The following is a 19,879-nucleotide window of genomic DNA, read 5'->3' as shown; positions in this document are numbered from 1 at the left end:
GTCTCCTGGCACTATTACCATAACCCAGTATGAGAGAGAAAGAAAGGACAAAATAGAATACCTCAGGCTCTATATTAATAATTAGCATCAACAACATATACCTTACTGCCAAAAAGTAGGCACAGCCAGAGAATGGGACATCTTTTGCACATTGTACAATTACACTGTGAAAACATTCCTTCTGTTTATAATTTTTGTCATGACAATATAATTAATGTTGTGAAAACACTTTTGTGTCACAAAACATAGTCACACCAGAGAAAACCTATGGCTGCAATGCTTGGGAGTCACATCATTGTGACAAAATGATATCTGTCTCTTCCAGAACTGAGTGATTTGAAATTCTCGCTTCCTAACAAACAGTGATGATTCCCCTTTAACAATGTATTCTCCAAAAAATAAACAGATTCTTTAGCAGTTTTCAAAAAGTATCCAAGTGTTCAATGCAATTTATTCTGTTTGGCTTTGCAATTTCCTTTTTGTCTGACAATGCACAAACACTTTAATCATTCAATAATTAAATGCACTTATCTATGTTTTGTCTCAGTCAAGTCATTGACTAGCTCCTTGTCACGAATAGACAGGGTAAAAGATGTAGGATGGCAGGGGTTGAAACAGTCTTTTTCTATTTATTTCTCATTTTCTGTTGTGTACATACAGAAGGTATCATCTTCAAGGCTTTCCGCTGCTAATGGCAGAAAAAAATTCTCAACCTAGAGTTTTCATGTACCAAGATCAGCACTTTTTATAGTACAGCTCACTGAGCAGCAGTTTGGATGCCAGTTTGTTAAGAGATAGAATCCCTTTTGCTTGTCTGTTGTAGACCATTTTTCAATACTATAGATCGAATCCTGTTATGCAAACACCTCATTTGTCATCACATTTTATTTGTTTATCTATCAGGTTGTTTCAGGACCGACCTGTTAATTGTAAGAAAACTGGAATCAGCTTGCCTTCTGTAAATAATCAGGTAATGTATTAAGTTTGTTCACTAAATGCAAATTTGGACAAAATAATCAGGAAGAGTAATCAGATACGGTTTGAAATGGAATGAGATAGAATCACGTGACATCCCTTGGTCTTACTGCAGCAATAATGTAGAATTCTAGGGGTGCCACATTGTCCAATATTAGAATTGGATCAGGGTATTAAGGGTTGGCAGAATGAGTGAAGTCAATACTCTGTCCTCTGTGAAGGCCACAGCTTTTTAAACGAAAAAAAAAATCAGTAAACATTAAGTTCAGGACATAGGGCTTGGATTCCATTGAAAACATGTTAAAGTGCTCTTATGGGAAATCTCATTATAAAAATGTCCAAATTTTTTTTTGCAGTTACTGGTTATGTTTGTAAGTGGCACTGCTATAGGGCTATCAATGTTAGAGCTGCCATACCTTCTGTAAACATAACATTCCTGTCACAAAGCATTGCCCATTACATAACACCCACTGTTTTAGAGAATGCCCTGAAGGGTACTCATATGCATGTTTTCCCCACAAATCTCTCAAAATGCTTTTTGGAAAAATAATGATTAGTCAGTAAATATTCAGTAACTGAAACTTCTTTTTCAAAAATAAGGGTTTCATCAAAATTTAAAAGATCCAAAAATTACACATTTCACAATAATATATCCATTGAACTGACTTTTGTGTCTTTTGATGCATTCAATAAAGTTTTTACTTTGAAGGCCTCAGCCTCTCCCCAAATCCTGGTTTTGGATTTGATTTTCTGGCCCAGATCTGTGAGCTGACTTTGGATTGTTAAGCCTCAGCATGTACAGTACTCCTAATTTACCAGGATATTTCAGTACCATTCAGTCAGCTGTACTGATGGATTTTTTTTTTTAGTTTATGCTCAGTTGTTTTCCATAATTATTTGAAGAACTGCTCGAGAACAAATTTCAAAAGATTTATTCAGGTAGTTATATTGAGTTTTTTTTTAAAGAAACAGAGAGACAATCTTCAGGCTAATGTTATTGCCATTTTCCAAAAACACACCGGTAGAATTTTGAAGCCAAGTAATTCTCTGACTAGTGTTTGGTTGACAAAAGAAGTCATTGCTAATGGCTAATACCTATGAGACGGAGGGCTGGATTTTAACTATTGGGCGGCTGACTGGCGAAACACACTGGCTGGCCACCTGATAGTGCTGGCAGGGTGTCCGATCAATTTCAAGGGTCTGGTCTCAGCAAATATGGCCGCCAAATTGGGTGTCTCGTTGCAGCTCGCCAGCTCTCGGCCGGCATAATATCAGGCAGTCCAGAGGCCAGCCCGGCTGGGAAATTGGTATGTCTGGGGAGTGTAATCGAGGAGGTGGCAGAGGCCCACAGTTTTCTTGTGAAGCTTGGATGAGTACTCCTGCTCCTCCTGGCCAAACGAGAATAAATTAGCACTTACCTTTTTGTGCCTCTTCCTCTTTGTAAAGTCTGTGTGTTATATAGCGAATGACTACACAGACCACAAGAGTAAACTTTAACAGGACTTTACTATTCGAAGGTCAGGGCGGATCTGCCCAATAACTCATTACACAGCACTTATATACCGGTGTGGTCACCACCGGTATTACAGTATACAGCAGCCAAGATAAAGTAGTGCAACACCTAAAATAGTTCTCTTAAAGGTGGAACGGTTACATACACTACACTCTTGCCCACCAGGTTTTACTGAGTGGAGTGTCCACCGCGCACACGCTGGTCAGTAGGCAGTTAAAATGGCAGTGGGGTCCTATGTATGTCATACGACCCTGATTTGCATAGATTAATGAGGCTCCTGCCTGATCAAGGTGGGTGCTTTGGCCGGCCAGCAGGAGGCCCAGGAAAAATGGTTGTTTCCGCCCCATTCCACCAGGTGGAGTGAGTTAAATTCTAAACCAGAGATTATAATTGTTGATATTTATGAAACAGAGAAACAGGGACTTATTTGATTTTTTAATTAAAAAAAACATTCCTTTAAGGAAAACATAAGAAGGGAGTGGAGAGGAGAGAAACAGGTTGAGGGTGAGGAGTTCTCTGGCCTCTCACCACCCACCTTTGGGGGAGTGAGTGGGAATTGTTGTATCCATGTGTTAATGGAGACACGGAATGCAGGAGTTGGTTTAACAGGTGTTTACTGAACAAAGTCTGGAGGTGAACTAAAAGATACAAGACGCTATACAGGCTTATATACCCGAGTGGTCACTACCGGTATTACAGTACACAGGGGCTCTTAAAGGTACATACACTACAATTCCTCCCCTTTTAGATAATTAGTACATAACATTTTAAGTAATCATTAATTAACATGTTTACAAGAACAATAATCTACACATTTGCTGTAGTTAATCAATTATAAGTCAGTCTCTCTGGAGGCTTCCTGACTCGGTCCGGATAACGCCTCGGTGGTGTAGTAGGTTCTTCTGGCAAGGTCAATTCAGCTTGAATGCCAGTGTCGGGTTCATCTGGTTCCAGTATCACCGGATCGGAGGTAGATACTATGGGTATCTCTGCTTCATCATTAGGCGTATAGAGTTGTGGTGTAGGTTGTCCCTTTTCGGATGACTCTATGATCTGGTCAGCATGGTGCCTTATTATGCTTTCTCCAATGTCCACGGTATACATCAACGGTCCTAGTCGTGTGCAAATAGTTCCAGGCTGCCATTTCTCGGTACGGTAGTCCCGGGCCAAAACTTGTTGACCTATCTGGAAGGTTCTAGTTGGCCTTTCATTCATGCCTTGAAATTGCCGGTTCTCTACGTCCCTTCTGATGTTTGGCTTGATCAAATCCAGCCGGCATCTTAGTCTTCTATTGAAAAACATCATGGCGGGAGTTTGGTTTGTAACCACGTGTTGCATTCCTGTACGCAAACAAGAAGTTATCTACCTTATGTTGTAGATTTATGTCTTCATTACCCATGGCCTTTATGACCTTCTTGAAGGTCTGGACAAACCTTTCAGCTAATCCATTGGTGGCGGAATGGTATGGGGCGGACGTGTAGTGCTTAACCCCATTGTTTTTTAAGAACTTCCTGAATTCTTCGGACACAAATTGCGGTCCATTATCAGAACAGATCTGTTCAGGCAGCCCATTCCTGGCAAATATGGTCCTTAATACTGTGATGATTTTTTCCGTGGTGGTGGAGGACATCTTTATTACCTCCAGCCACTTGGAGTGTGCATCCACCGCGATTAAGAACATTGAGTCCATAAATGGACCAGCAAAGTCGATATGTACCCCTTGCCATGGAGATGAGGGCCACTCCCATGGATGTAGAGGGGCTTGTGGTGGGGCGTTTTGGACCTTCTGGCATCCTAGACAGCTCATGGTCATTTCTTTGATGTCTCCATCGATACCTGGCCACCACACAAACGCTCTGGCTAGGTTCTTCACTTTCACTCCACCCAGATGCCCCTCGTGAAGCTCCTTTAGCACTTTATCCTGGAGTTTGGGTGGAATCACCACTCTGGATCCACACATCAAGGTTCCTCGGCACACTGACAGCTGTTCTCTTCTTTGCGAGAATGCTGGCAACAGTGGTTCGCCATGTGCTGGCCATCCTTTCACCATTAAATCGTAGACTCGTGAGAGAGTCGGGTCATTTCTCGTTTCCTTTTCAATGGTAGAATTTGTTACTGGTAGACATTCCACTATGGTTGAGTGGAACATCTCCACTGGGTCCACTGTAGGTGCCTCTTCTACCGTTGGCAACGGTAGGCGCGATAAACCGTCAGCATTCCCATGCTGTTTTGATCCTTTGTATTCTATGTCATATTGGTGTGCCCCTAGGAAAAGGGACCACCTCTGTAGCCTTTGCGCTGTCATAATGGGAACACCCTTTTTAGGGTTGAATATGGAGGCGAGGGGTTGATGGTCAGTCAACAAGGTAAATTTTTGTCCGTGTAGGTAATGGTTGAATTTCTTCACTCCCCACACCAGGCTGAGTGCTTCCCTGTCGATCTGGGCATAGTTACGCTCAGCTGAGTTCAATGAGCATGATGCAAAAGCTATCAGCCGCTCCGAGCCATCAGGGAATCTATGCGATAAGACCGCTCCTACGCCGTAAGGGGATGCATCGCACGCCAGTCTGATTGGCAGTGATGGGTTGTAATGAGCCAACACTTCCTTGGACGTGATCAAGCCTTTGCATTTATGGAAGGCACGTTTACAGTCTTCGCTCCATTTCCAAATTACTCCCGTTTGTAGCAGTGCGTTAAGAGGGTGCAGAACAGTTGACAAGTTCGGTAAAAATTTATGATAGTAATTTATCAATTCCAGGAACGACCTTAATTGTGAGACATTTTCAGGTGCTGGGGCTTTTATGACCGCTTCAATTTTTTCAGGTGACTTATGCAACCCTTCTTCGTTAATTATATGGCCACAATATGATATTTGTTTCTGGAAAAATTCGCACTTGGGGCGATTTGCTCGTAGGCCCCGTTCTCTCAGCCTAGTGAGCACCTGCTCCAAATTGGCAAGGTGCTCGTTGTCATTTTCTCCTGTTACAAGGATGTCGTCTAGGTAGCATTGAGTCCCTGGAATCCCTTGCAGGACTTGCTCCATAGCTCTTTGCCAGATAGCTGGAGTTGATGCTACTCCGAAAACCAGTCGATTGTACTGGTACAGGCCTTTGTGTGTGTTTATCGTGAGATACTTTTTAGAGGCCTCCTCAACCTCCATCTGTAGATATGCCTGTGCCAAGTCAATTTTGGTGAAACGTTTCCCTCCGGATAGTGAGGCGAAAATATCTTCTATCCTCGGAAGAGGATACTGTACCGTGTGAAGGACCGGGTTTACAGTCACCTTGAAGTCCCCACAGATGCGAATTTTTCTCTGTTCTTCAGATTTATCATTATTCAACATTTTCTTCATGACCGGGACGATGGGTGTTGCCCACTCGCTCCAATCTACCTTGGATAACACGCCTACCTTTTCCAAATTCTCCAGCTCTGCCTCGACTGCTGGACGAATTGCATATGGCACCGGCCTTGCCTTAAAAAACTTGGGAATTGCCGCATCTTCTACTTTTATTGAGGCGGTGACGCCTTTCAAGGTTCCTAGTTCCTGTTGAAACACTTCTTTGGCGTTGGCCAAGATGTCTTTTAATCGTTCAGGTATGATGTCATCATCATTTTTTTCTTACTGGTCACCGTCAGTGCCTGAATGGAGTGCCAGTCTAAACGTATCTTCCTGATCCATTCACGTCCCAACAGCGGTGGACCACCATCTTGCAGAACGTATAAATACAACTTCTGTATTTCCTTGCCGTTGTATACAACAGGCACCCTTATTTTCCCTCTGGGGTATACTTTATGCCCCGTATATGTCTTCAAGATAATGGATGTGTCTTTCAAAGGTATATGCGGAAATAGCCGCTCGTAATCCCGTCGACTTATGACGGTCAGAGCTGATCCTGTATCTAGCTCCATTTTAACTGGGGACCCTGCTATCGTGAGGGTAACCCAAATGGTCTGGTAATCTTCTTTGGCAATTACATTATGTAATTTGAGACAGCTTAGTCTCTTGCTTCCGGAGTCGCTATCGCTCTTCTGGTCTTCGGAGCTACTGTCCGTCATCATTTGTACCTTTCTGTACTTTTCCTTATTGATTTTTTTTCTGTCAGTGGATTTTTTGTTTCCAGATCGGCATACACGTGCAATGTGTCCCATCTTTCCGCATTGCCTGCATGCTTTGTCCTTGAACCAGCAGTCCCTCTGGTCATGGGTGGATCTGCCACAGCGAGAACATCTCTCGAAACCTCGTGTCATTTCATGGGTGCCGAAGTCCTGTGGCTTTTGCTGTATCTCTGCAGCTACTCTTGCTGCTGCTTCGTATGATACAGCCACACTGAAAGCCTTGTTCAGTGTCAAATCTTTCTCAGAAAGTTGCCTTTTCTGTGTTCCTTCACTTAGGAGACCGCAGACGAATTTGTCTCGTAGAGAATCTGCCAGTTCTGCCCCGAATTGGCAGTGCTTTGACAGCTTTCTTAATTCGGTGAGGTAATCAGCGTTACTTTCATTCTTGTGCTGGTTCCTCCTGAAGAATTTGAATTGTTCTGCTATCAGCAGCGCTGTTGGGTTTAAGTGCTCCTGTAGGGTATCAACAATCTCCTTAAAATTCTTGTCCATCGGTTTGGCTGGAGTGATTAAGTTTCGTAACAGCCCGTATGTCCTTGCACCCATCAGATTTAGAAGTACCGATGCCTTTTTATCATCTTCTACTTCATTCGCTGTGCAATATACCTCCACTCTTTCCACATATGTGGTCCAATCCTCTATATTACTATTGAAAGCAGTAATATTGCCAGTCTTAGGCATCCTGAAAATCAAAAATGGCGCCTCCCGCGCTTTCCTTTCTTCCCTGCCGAGAAAAAATGGTGCCTCCCACGCTTTCCCGCCGCTGCCGCTGCTGACAACACTGTTCTCCACGGTTTTTATTCACACAGATATTTTTAATAGTTGGAGACTCGTTCCCACCGGACTCTCTGGGACTTTTCCCTCCCTCTGCTTGGTCCGAACGCCGACCTGCTTTGCAGCGCCGGCTGTCTCCCGAGTGCTCCACCCTCCGTCTCTGTTTGCCTCTGCCTTCCGACTCGCTGCTCGGCCCTGCTGCAGAGCCACACGATCGAGCCCCAGCCCGCCGCCCAGGAAGGATTAGTGCAGTATCTGCCACCAGCCCGGCTAGCTGGTGAAACCACAGTTTTTTTTGTTTTGTTTTTTTTTCTTCGACCTTCGTCTGAGGAATCGATCTCCTTGAGGTGCTGCCGAATTGCAGGTAAGTCCGTTTCCAATTCGTCACCACTGTTTTATCCGTGTGTTAATGGAGACACGGAATGCAGGAGTTGGTTTAACAGGTGTTTACTGAACAAAGTCTGGAGGTGAACTAAAAGATACAAGACGCTATACAGGCTTATATACCCGAGTGGTCACTACCGGTATTACAGTACACAGGGGCTCTTAAAGGTACATACACTACAGGAATGGGAGAGCTTTATGGGTGAAATGAGTGAAGGCAGAGCAAGGGGGTGGGTAGGATGCGGGGTTGAGCTGTTAGTTCAAAGGGGAAGGGGTAGGGGTAGTGGTGAGAGTTAGGATGTGGTGGGGGGGGGGAAATGTGGGATAACGAGGAAGTAGGAGACGCAAGTGGAGCGAGGGTTTCAGGATACACATGAATGGCCAGGGATTTAGTGATCAGAGATCTACAAAGGGCCACATTTTCCCTACAACCCTCACACAAAATGTAACCTGCAGCCATTGGAGGCTCCTTTTGCTGCCACATCGCACCACTCACCACTTTCTGAAACAAAAGAAAAAAAAGATTGAGGAGCTGAAGAGGACAGAGGGAGAAGCAAAAAGAATTAGGGAGAGAGAAGCAGAAGAGAAGAGAAAGAGACAAGCAAAAGAGGAGAGAAACAGGAACATAAAGACTGCAGAGACAGGTAAGAAAGAGAACACTAATACAAAAGGAAATACTGCAGATGCTGGAAATCTGAAATAAAAACAAAAAGTGCTGGAGAAACTCAGCAGGTCAGGCAGCATCTGTGAAGAGAGAAACAGAGTTAACGGGGTCAATTTTCATTGACCCGTGGAGTCGGGATTGGAGGCGTGCGGGGGGTTAAAGTCCCGAATTCGGGGGTCCCGACACCATCCCGGCCTCAACCCGCCTCCATGTAAGTTTCAAAGGAGGCGGGTACCCGACCCACCTACCAGAGGTGGGAAGGGATTAGTGCCAATTAACTGTCTGTTAACAGGTAGTTAACACGCAGTTTTTAGCCTAATCCCTATTTTAAAGCTTGAAGTGTGGGATTCCCGATGGCTCCAACCCACGCCAAGTTAGAGGAGTCGGGCCGTCGGGTTGAAGGACTTGGAGGGGTTGAGATGTCGGTGTTCAGGTGAGTGATGGGTGCATGAGTGCAAAGGTAAGTGTGTTTGGTTTGTCTAAAGTGTGTAAAGAAGTTTAAATTACCTGTACTTACCTTTACAGCCTTCCTTCCTCTACGTTTCGGGAGTCCATCATCTAATCGGCACAGAAAGCAGAATGGCTGCGAACTGTCAAAAGTGACAGCCTGCAGCTTTCTGTGCCGGTGAGATTTCTAACTGAGTCTGTGTAGAAGGACTCAGGTTAGAAGTAAGACTGTGTTTGACAGCTTCAAACAGCTGTGAAACACTGATATTTCATCAAAACATCTTGACAGGTGAAATTTCAGTCTGTGACATCACCTGTTGCCGGGTGGCCCTTAATTGGCCTGCTGAGCCCGCCTAGCGGGCTCAACAAGGTCAATCAAGTTAAAATCGCGTGGATTGGCCGCATCTCGATGGAGGCGGGACTACAACCCCAAAAGTTGTAGTCCTGCCTCCTTCCCGACTTCTGAATGAAAATCACCCCCAACGTTTCAGGTCGATGACCTTTCGTCAGAACTGGAAAAAAGCAGGAAATGGAACAGATTTTTAAGCAAGTGCAGGGGCTGGGAAAGGGGGGAGGGGATGAAAGAACAAAAAGGAAGGTCTGTGATAGGATGGAAGGTGGAAGAGATTAAGAGACATTAAGAGATATTCAAGGCAAAAGGAGATGGTAATGGAACAGGTTAAGAAACAAAGGATGGTTCTAGATGAAGTGTAAATTGTGCTGGCAGAATGAAAGACAGCTGCCATGTGGGGGAGAAGAAAAAAAGACACAGACAAAAAGTGTGGATAAAAAAAATATATATATATATATATGATAGGCGCCGAGGTTATGATCTGAAATTGTTGAACTTTATGTTGTGTCCGGAAGGCTGTAAAGTGCCTAATCGAAAGATGAGCTGCTGTTCCTCGAGCTTACACTGAGCTTCCGTGGAACAATGTAAGAGGCCGAGGATGGTGAGGTCTGAGTGGGAGTGGAGTGGTGAATTAAAATGGCAGGCGACCGGAAGCTCGGGGTCCCCCTTACGGACTGAATGGAGGTGTTCCGCAAAGAAAGAGAACACTGATGCTCACAATTTACATAAACGACTGGTTCAAGGAGCTTGCAGATTTATAGGGCTGGGATTAACTGTGCAGCAGCAGCTTTTAAAGTGTGACAGGGGTTAATTAATACAATACTATTAGGCTGACCCAAAATACTTGCTGTATTTTAACTGAAGCTGCTGTCTCACATATACTGCGAGACTATTTTGTTCTACAGACTGCACAAGAACAGAATCTTTCCCCATTGACTTTAGATGCTACATTCCTGACAAATTTCCAGATAAAAACAGATAATAGTGCAACTACACAAAATCAATCAGCATCTGAAAAGAGAAACAATGTCAGGTGCTAGCCTAGGTTCAATGGTTGCACCCTTGAGTCAGAAGGTTGTGAGTTCAAGCCCCACTCCAGACACTTGACTACATCAGCTAAGCTGGCACTTCAGTGCAGTACTGATGGAGTGCTGCACTGTTGGAGGTGCAGTCTTTCTAGATGTGAAGTTAAACTAATACCATGCTAGAGTCCATTATAAAAGATGTAATAGCAGAGCACTTGGAAAACAGTGACAGGATCAGACAAAGTCAACATGGATTTACAAAAGGTAAATCATGCTTGACTAATCTACTGGAATTTTTTGAGGATGTAACTGGTAAAATAGATAAGGGAGAACCAGTGGATGTGGTGTATTTGGACTTTCAGAAGGCTTTTGATAAGGTCCCGCATAAGAGATTAATGTGTAATGTTAAGCCACATGGGATGGGGGCAAGGTATTGACTTGGATAGAGAACTGGTTGGCAGACAGAAAGCAAAGAGTTGGAATAAACAGGTCTTTCTCCGAGTGTCAGGCAGTGACTAGTGGGGTACCACAGGGATCGGTACTTGGACCCCAGCTATTTACAATATATATTAATGATTTAGACAAGGGAACTAGATGTAATATCTCCAAGTTTGCAGACGACACAAAGCTGGGTGGGCGTGTGTGCTGTGGGGAGGATGCCGAGAAACTCCAGGATGATTTGGACAGGTTGGGTGATTGGGCAGAAGCATGGCAGATGCAATATAACATGGATAAATGCGAGGTTATCCACTTTGGTGGCAAAAACAGGAAGGCAGATTATTATCTGAATGGCAATAGATTGGGAGAAGGGGAAGTGCAACGAGACCTGGGTGTCCTTGTGCACCAGTCGCTGAAGGTAAGCATGCAGGTGCAGCAGGCGGTTAAGAAGGCAAATGGTATGTTGGCCTTCGTAGTGAGAGGGTTTGAGTACAGGAACAAGGATGTCTTGCTGCAGTTGTACGGGGCCTTGGTGAGACCACATCTTGAGTATTGTGTGCAGTTTTGGTCGCCTTATCTGAGGAAGGATGTTCTTGCCATGGAAGGAGTTCAGCGAAGATTCACCAGGCTGATACCTGGGATGGCAGGAATGACTTATGAGGAGAGATTGGGTCGATTGGGCTTATACTCGCTGGAGTTTAGAAGAATGAGAGGGGATCTCATTGAAACTTATAAGATTCTGACAGGACTGGACAGACTAGATGCAGGAAGGATGTTCCCGATGATTGTGGCATCCAGAACCAGTGGTCACAGTGTAAGGATAAGGGGTAAGCCATTTAGGACAGAAATGAGGAGGAATTTCTTCACCCAGAGAGTGGTGAACCTGTGGAATTCTCTACCACAGAAGGCAGTAGAGGCCAATTCATTAAATATATTCAAGAATGAGTTGGATATATTTCTTAAGGCTAAAGGGATCAAGGGATATGGGGAGAAAGCAAGGACAGGGTACTGAATTTGGATGATCAGCCATGATCTCATTGAATGGCGGAGCAGGCTCGAGGGGCCAAAAGGCCTACTCCTGCTCCTATCTTCTATGTTTCTATGTTACCATGTCTGTCCTCACAGGTGGATATAAAGTATCCCATGGCACTATTTGAAGAAAAGCAGTGGTGTTCTCCTGCTGTCCTAAGTCAATATTTATCCTTCAATCAACATTACTAAAACAGATTATCAAGTCATTTATGTCATTGCTGTTTGTGGGACACTGCTACATGCAAATTGTGTTTCCCTACATTACAACAATTTGTATTATACAGTGCCTTTAACATAAAAAAGCTTTCCAAAGCGATTCATAGAGGTATAATTAGACAATATTTGTACACAAAACCAAAGAAGGACGTAGGAAGAGGGCTGACCAAAAGGTTTTAATGTAGGAGTGAGAGGCGGAGAGAGGGAAGGATTTAGAGATGGCATTCCAGAGCATGGGGTGTAGATGGCTTACTTGGAGAGAGTTTGTCAGCCTTGGCTGGGACATCTGGGAGCGATGAGTGCCCAGGCTGAATAGCAGATTGGTCAAATGTGTCAAATTAAAAAAAAAACGCAGAAGCTGGAAATCTGAAACAAGAACAGAAGATGCTGCAAACACGCAGCAGGTTAGTCAGCATCTGTACAGAGAAAATATTTGGGGTATAACTCTAGATCAGAACTCTGCTATGAATTTCCAGCATTTTCTGATTTCTGCCCAAATGTGTCTCTTGTAGGTTACAACTTTGCAACCAAGAATGGAGGAACGCTAATGTGATGGAAATTGGAGGAATGAATATCTTGACATCCTAATTCAGTTGCAGTGTCATACTGTATTCGCGGGAGGGAGGGGGTGAAATTCACCTTCAGTGGAGGCGCAAAATGGATGGCAGCAGATCGGGCCACCGCTGTACACCCTGCCAGATTTTCTGTTCCGCTTTGCACCCCTGCCAAAGTTGAATTTTACGCCCATGGTATTTTGTGAGTTGGGGGAGGGACATATGCACAGTACTGTAAGCAAGCTAAACTTACAGTGTCGGATTTTTGCTTTATAATTGAAACCGAAAATGCTGGATATGAACAGCAGGTTGATCAACATCCGAGAAAGAAGCTAAGTGCCTCCAGTGAGAACTGAAAAAAACTGTGTCTGGTCTTTTAAATAAAGTAGATGACATATTTTTTTACACTGTTATCCCTGTGGCTGGATTTGATTAAAATGCTCTATTCTTTGTGAAGTGGCCAAAGGCCATAGAAATAAAAGTTCTGTGAAATTCAATCTGATCAGGTTAGTAAAGGGATTTTTGACTCTTAAAAGTGTTTTTTTCTTACATGCTGAGCAGACTTTTGGCAAGTTTTTTTTCCTCAGCTTTTTTGTTATTCTTTTCATCTACTTGCTTATACAGTGGGTCAGCTCACAGGATGAGACACGATGGCTTTACAAATCTAAAATGAAATAAGAGCAGCTGCTGGCAAAAATACCATTATAACAGCATCCGCAAAATCATTGATGTTTCATTTAAATCAGGTAGCCTGCTATTCCAAATAGAACATTTTATTAGAGCCAGTGGCAAAAAAGATCTTTAGTTTCAATTTCCCTGAAGCTGAAACTTTTTTGTTTTATTTCGCTGACATAAGTTTGTGGATGATATTGTTCTACTTTTTGAAATGTTGCTAAAGCCATCAGCCACACGATATAACACTGGAACACTAGCTCTGAGTGTCAGGATGTGGAGGACGAGATCAATCAAAATCCAGAAGAAAAATCAGAGGAAATCGGTCACTTAGAACTTCTTAGTAAACTCCTAATAGATGCTTCAGAGCAGTGTTGTGCCTTTGCCTGGAACATTGACATTTTATCAGAATGATTTTTATATTTAATTTTTTCATGTTTCATTTTACATTGGTGGGAGCAGGCAAATTCTGGGGGCACCACTGACTGAAGGGCAAGTAGGTTGCAAGAGAACAGGAAGTAGTATAGACAACAGGAATAAGGAAACCGTACAGGTGACAGCAGTAAGGATCTAGTAATGTAACAGTAGTGAGGGAGCAGTATGGGGGACAGTAGTACAGAAACTTGAAGAGCACTAATTTTCAGGGTTATGGGGAAAAAGCTGGAGTGTGGGACTACAGTTGGGAAGCAGTTGTTGTTTTTTGTATCTTCATATTCTTTCCTTGGAGAATAGTGTGAAATAGTAGAATCCTGATTTTATATCGAAAGACGTAGAATATAAAAACTAGATGTTGAGCTAATACATGGCATTCAATATATATATATTTTTTAATTTTTTTATTCGTTTATGGGGTCAGGACGTCGTTGGCAATGCCAGCATTTATTGCCCATCCCTAGTTGCCCTTGAGAAAGTGGTGGTGAGCCACCTTCTTGAACCGCTGCAGTCCGTGTGGTGATGGTACTCCCACAGTGTTGTTAGGTAGGGAGTTCCAGAATTTTGATCCAGCGACGATGAAGTATTGGCGATATACTTCTAAGTCAGGATGGTGTGTGACTTGGAGGGGAACTTGCAGGTGGTGGTGTTCCCATGCGCCTGCCGCCCTTGTCCTTCTAGGTGGAAGAGGTCGTGGGTTTGGGAGGTGCTGCCAAAGAAGCCTTGATGAGTTGCTGTAGTGCATCTTGTAGATGGTACACACTGCAGCCATGGTACACCGGTAGTGGAGGGAGTGAATGTTTAAGGTGGTGGATGGGGTGCCAATCAAGCGGGCTGCTTTGTCTTGGATGGTGTCAAGCTTCTTGAGTGTTGTTGGAGCTGCACTCATCCAGGCAAGTGGAGAGTATTCCATCACACTCCTGACTTGTGCCTTGCAGATGGTGGAAAGGCTTTGGGGAGTCAGGAGGTGAGACACTAGCCACAGAATACCTAGCCTCTAACCTGCTCTTGTTGCCACAGTATTTATGTGGCTGGTCCAGTTAAGGTTCTGGTTAATGGTGACCCCCAGGATGTTGATAGTGGGGGATTCAGCGATGGTAATGCCATTGACTGTCAAGGGGAGGTAGTTAGACTCTCGCTCTTTGGAGATAGTCATTGCCTGGCACTTCTGTGGCGCGAATGTTACCTGCCACTTATCAGCCCAAGCCTGAACGTCGTCCAGGTCTTGTTGCATGCGGGCATGGACTGCTTCATTATTTGTGGAGCTGTGAATGGTGCTGAACACTGTGCAGTCATCAGCGGACATCCCCATTTCTGACCTTATATTGTATCAGGGGTATTTTGTACAGTTTTTGCAACACTATTCAATCATCTCAGCCCCAGGACTTCACTGCAGGAGTTCCTCAGGACAGTGTCCTAGGCCCAACCATCTTCAGCTGCTTCATCAATGACCTTCCCTCCATCATAAGGTCAGAAGTGGGAATGTTCACTGATGATTGCACAGTGTTCAGCTCCATTCACAACTCCTCAGATAATGAAACAATCCATGCCCGCATGCAGCAAGACCTCGACGACATTCAGGCTTGGGCTGATAAGTGGCAAGTAACATTTGTAATGATATCAGCAAATAGTGATGATATTTGCCTGTTTGATTATGATGCCTTACCAGCATATTTGCCTGTTTGATTACTTATGCCTGACCAGCAGAGGGCATGTGAGAGACAAGCAGTTTAGTTTTAGTTTCATTTTAGATGGATCTCTAAGATGGTGTCTCCTGTAATGCTGCTAACTGAGTTGAACAAACTTTAGATTAAAAGACATTCTCTTTCATAAATGTCTTGTCATTGAACCCACAAAGAAATCAATACATGGTGTCAGAAGTCAGAAGTGATTGAAAGAGATGAAGAGGGAAAATCTGAAGTTAAATCAGCTCTCCACATATTAGCAAGCCAAAAGAGAACATCGTTACTTACCTTTTAAGAATAGCTAACGAAGTGAAAAAATGGAAGGTTTACTCCCACCGGCGAAGCTTCAGTTGACAGGTAATGTGGCTGAAAGTTGGAGGAGGTTCAAACAACGTGTGGAGTTGTATTTAGCGGCAATCGGAGCTGACGAGAAAAGTGATAAAGTGAAAGCATCAGTGTTCTTACATGTCGTGGGTGATGAAGCGCTGGAGGTGTATAATAACTTCACATTAGCTGCTGATGGAGACAAAATGAAGTTGGATAAAATAATGGAACAGTTTGAGGCCTACTGCATACCTAAACATAACGTGACGTTTGAGAGGCACAGATTTTTCACATGTGTACAGAAAACGGGAGAGACTATTGACCAGTATGTGACTGAACTGAGAAACCGAAGCAAAACATGTGAATTTGGGGGACTGACAGACTCGCTGATAAAAGACAGGCTGGCGTGCGGTATTCCAGATAATGGTCTAAGGGAAAGACTGCTAAGAGAGCAAGATCTAGACCTGGGAAAAGCCATAGCACTGTGTAGGGCTACAGAGACTGTGAAGTCGCAGGCAAAGGAGCTGTTCAGTGACAGTAGCTGCAACGTGAATGCAGTGAGTAAGAATGGACACAAACCGTTTAACAAAAAGAGCGCCAATGTGAAAAAAGAGGCGTGGCCAGCGAACAAAAATGAAAGGGACAATCGAAAGTCATGTAGTCGATGCGGTACACAGCATCCACCAAAAAAGTGTCCAGCATATGGTAAAAAATGCAATAGTTGCAACAAAAACAACCATTATGCCCGTTGCTGTAAGAACCAAGCGCAACAAAGCAAGGTCCATGCAATAGATGAAAGCGAGATAGAGGAGTTCAATGTAGATGTTGTGTCTGAAAACAAAGAAGAAAAAAGAGACTGGATGTTGACACTAAAAGTGAATGACATACACATTCCATTTAAATTGGATACTGGAGCACAAGTTAATGTGATATCAGAGACTGATTTTAAGAAAATTAGACCCAGACCAAAGATACATGGAATAAAAGTGAAAGTGACAGGATACTCAGGTACTTATATACCAGTGAAAGGAAGATGCATTGTCAAAGTAACACACAAGGACAGAGAGCACACGCTAGCATTAATCGTGGTGCCAAAGGATGTGCAAGCCATGCTAGGTTTAAAAGCCTGTGAGAGACTGAACCTGGTAAAGAGAGTCCTCGTTGTGGAAAGCGAAGGAGAGACAGTCTATGATGAACTCATGAAAGAGTACAACGACCTATTTCAGGGTCTAGGCTGCCTTCCAGGAGAACACACGATCAGAGTAGATAAAAGTATGCCAACAGTCATACATCCATGCAGAAAAGTTCCGTTTGCTTTTCAAAAGCAACTGAAGGCAGAGTTGGACAGGATGGAAAGCCTGAACGTGATTCAGAAGATAGATGAGCCAACTGAGTGGGTGAGTTCCCTCGTCGTTGTGGACAAAAAGAATGGAAAGCTCAGAATTTGCCTGGATCCAAGAGATCTAAACAGAGCAATAAAGAGAGAGCACTTCAAGCTTCCTACACGTGAGGAAATCATGTCACAGTTTGCAAATGCAAAGTATTTCAGCAAGTTAGATGCATCATCAGGATTTTGGCAGATGAAACTGCACGAGGCAAGTTCAAGACTGTGCACGTTCAACAGTCCATTTGGCAGATACAGATTCCTAAGGTTAACATTTGGCATTGCCTCAGCTCCTGAAGTGTATCACAAAACTATCCATATGATCTATGAGCACCTGGAGGGAGTTGATACCTCAATGGATGACATCATAGTATGGGGAACCACGAGAACTGAGCATGACGAGAGACTGAAAAAAGTGCTGGAAGCAACAAGGAAAACAAACCTGAAGCTGAATAGAGAGAAATGCCAGCTCGGGGTGACAGAGCTGACATTCATGGGAGATATCCTTAGCAGTGAGGGCATCAGACCAGATCCCAGAAAGGTGTTCGCCATTGAGAATATGCCAAAGCCACAATGCAAAAAGGACGTGCAGAGGTTTAATGGAATGATCAACTACATGGGTAAATTCATATCCAACCTCTCAGAAAAGATGGCGCCACTGAGGCGACTAACTGAAAAGAACATAGAATGGGAATGGAATCATGAGAAGTCATGGAGCGATCTAACGAAACTGCTCACAGAGGAACCAGTTCAGAGGTTTTATGACCCAGCGAGACCCATCAAGATATCATCAGATGCATCACAGAGTGGGCTCGGTGCCGTTCTTCAGCAAAAATATGACGACTGGCAACCTATTGCATATGCATCGCACTCAATGACAGACACGGAGACGCGATATGCTCAAATAGAAAAGGAGCTGCTCAGCATCACATACGCCTGTGAAAGATTTCACCAGTTTGTGTCAGGACAAGCAATCAGTGTAGAGACTGACCATAAGCCCTTGATTGCATTGTTCCAAAAGCCACTAAATAGCTGTCCGCTTAGAATACAAAGAATGACGATCAGGCTGCAACGCTATACACTGAATGTTGCGTACACACCGGGTAAGTTGATGTATACAGCAGACACGTTGTCCAGAGCTGTTGACCCAAGTGAGCCTGCAAACACCAAAATGGATGAAAAAGTGAACGCCTACGTGGACATGATCACAAGTGCACTGCCCATAGCAGATGCAAAAATGGAGCTCATAAAGACTGAGAAAAACAAAGATGAAACAATGAGACGACTGAGGAAAAGCATCTTGGATGGATGGCCCAACATGAAGCAAGACTGCTCACCTGACATGGCAGAGTACTGGAACTGCAGGGTGGAACTATCAGTGGTCGAAGACATCATCTACAAAGGAAGTAAAATGGTTATCCCAAAGAGTCTGAGAAAAGAGACGCTAAAAAGGATCCATGGAGGACATCTGGGAATCGAAAAGTGTAAGAAAAGAGCACGAGAGGCAATGTACTGGCCACGAATCAACCAAGATGTGACAAATGAGGTGTCAAACTGCACAATATGCCTGAAATATCGAGCAAGCAATCCTGCAGAACCACTAAAGCCACACCCAGCGCCAGACAGACCTTACCAGAAGGTAGGCGCTGACCTATTCGTATGTCAAGGGAAGGACTATCTTGTAGTCACAGACTATTACTCCCTGTATCCAGAGGTTTGTAGACTGTACACCACCACTGCAGATGCTGTGATAACATGTATGAAAGCCATATTCTCCAGACATGGCGTGGCAAGCGAGGTCTTCACAGACAACGGACCCCAGTTTTACAATGCAAGTTTCCGACACTTTGCCAAAGAGTGGGACTTTGTCCACACAACGTCAAGTCCTCACTTTCCACAGTCCAATGGACTAGTGGAAAAATCGGTCCAGACAGTGAAAAGACTGATGTACAAGGCAAAAGACAGTGGAACTGACTTCTACCAAAGCATGCTTGTATACCGCACAACGCCGCTCGAGTGTGGTATGTCACCAGCCCAACTCCTTATGGGATGTCAGCTAAGGTCAAACCTACCCTTCCCGGAGAACCTCCTGAAAACAAAAGAGGGGCAGAAAGTGAGGAAGTTCAAAGAACAACAGAAAGAAAAGCAAAAGTACTACTATGACAGAGGAACACAAAACCTACCTGAACTCCACACTGGTGACCAAGTAAGGTTCAAAGACAAAACAAACATATGGACTCAGAAGGGAACTGTCCTGAGTGAAGTTCAACCAAGATCATACACCATTCAGACAGATGAGGGTGCTGTTCTGCGAAGAAATCATCGAGATCTTCTCATGGGACCAGCCACAGCAGGTCAAAAGACTGATACTGTTGAACAACCTGATCACACAGCAGGTCAAAAGACTGATACTGTTGAACAACCTGATCACACAGCTGAGAAATCATCATCTGAGGCAACAACTCAGATTCAAGGGCAATCAATCAGAAAATCCTTAAGACACATGAAGCCTCCTGAGAGACTCATTGAGCGAGTTTAAGGACTCTTGTTATAGAAGGAAGTAATGTTATCTTATTCTTTCTTCAAGTTCTAGTGTATTTACATATTTCATGTGAACACACAAAGCAAGGTTAAAAAACCTTGATAATGATAATGTAAGTTCATTAAGATTTACAGTTAAAATGCAGAGTAATACAAAGTAAACATGTTGTAAGATAAAAGTAAAATACTTTTGTTTTAAGAAAGGGAGATGTAATGATATCAGCAAATAGTGATGATATTTGCCTGTTTGATTATGATGCCTTACCAGCATATTTGCCTGTTTGATTACTTATGCCTGACCAGCAGAGGGCATGTGAGAGACAAGCAGTTTAGTTTTAGTTTCATTTTAGA

The sequence above is a fragment of the Somniosus microcephalus genome, chromosome 2, assembly GCF_052327205.1.
Source record: "Somniosus microcephalus isolate GS21.2 chromosome 2, FLI_Smic_1.0, whole genome shotgun sequence".
NCBI lineage: Eukaryota > Metazoa > Chordata > Chondrichthyes > Squaliformes > Somniosidae > Somniosus > Somniosus microcephalus.
Note: the sequence above shows the minus strand (reverse complement) of the source record.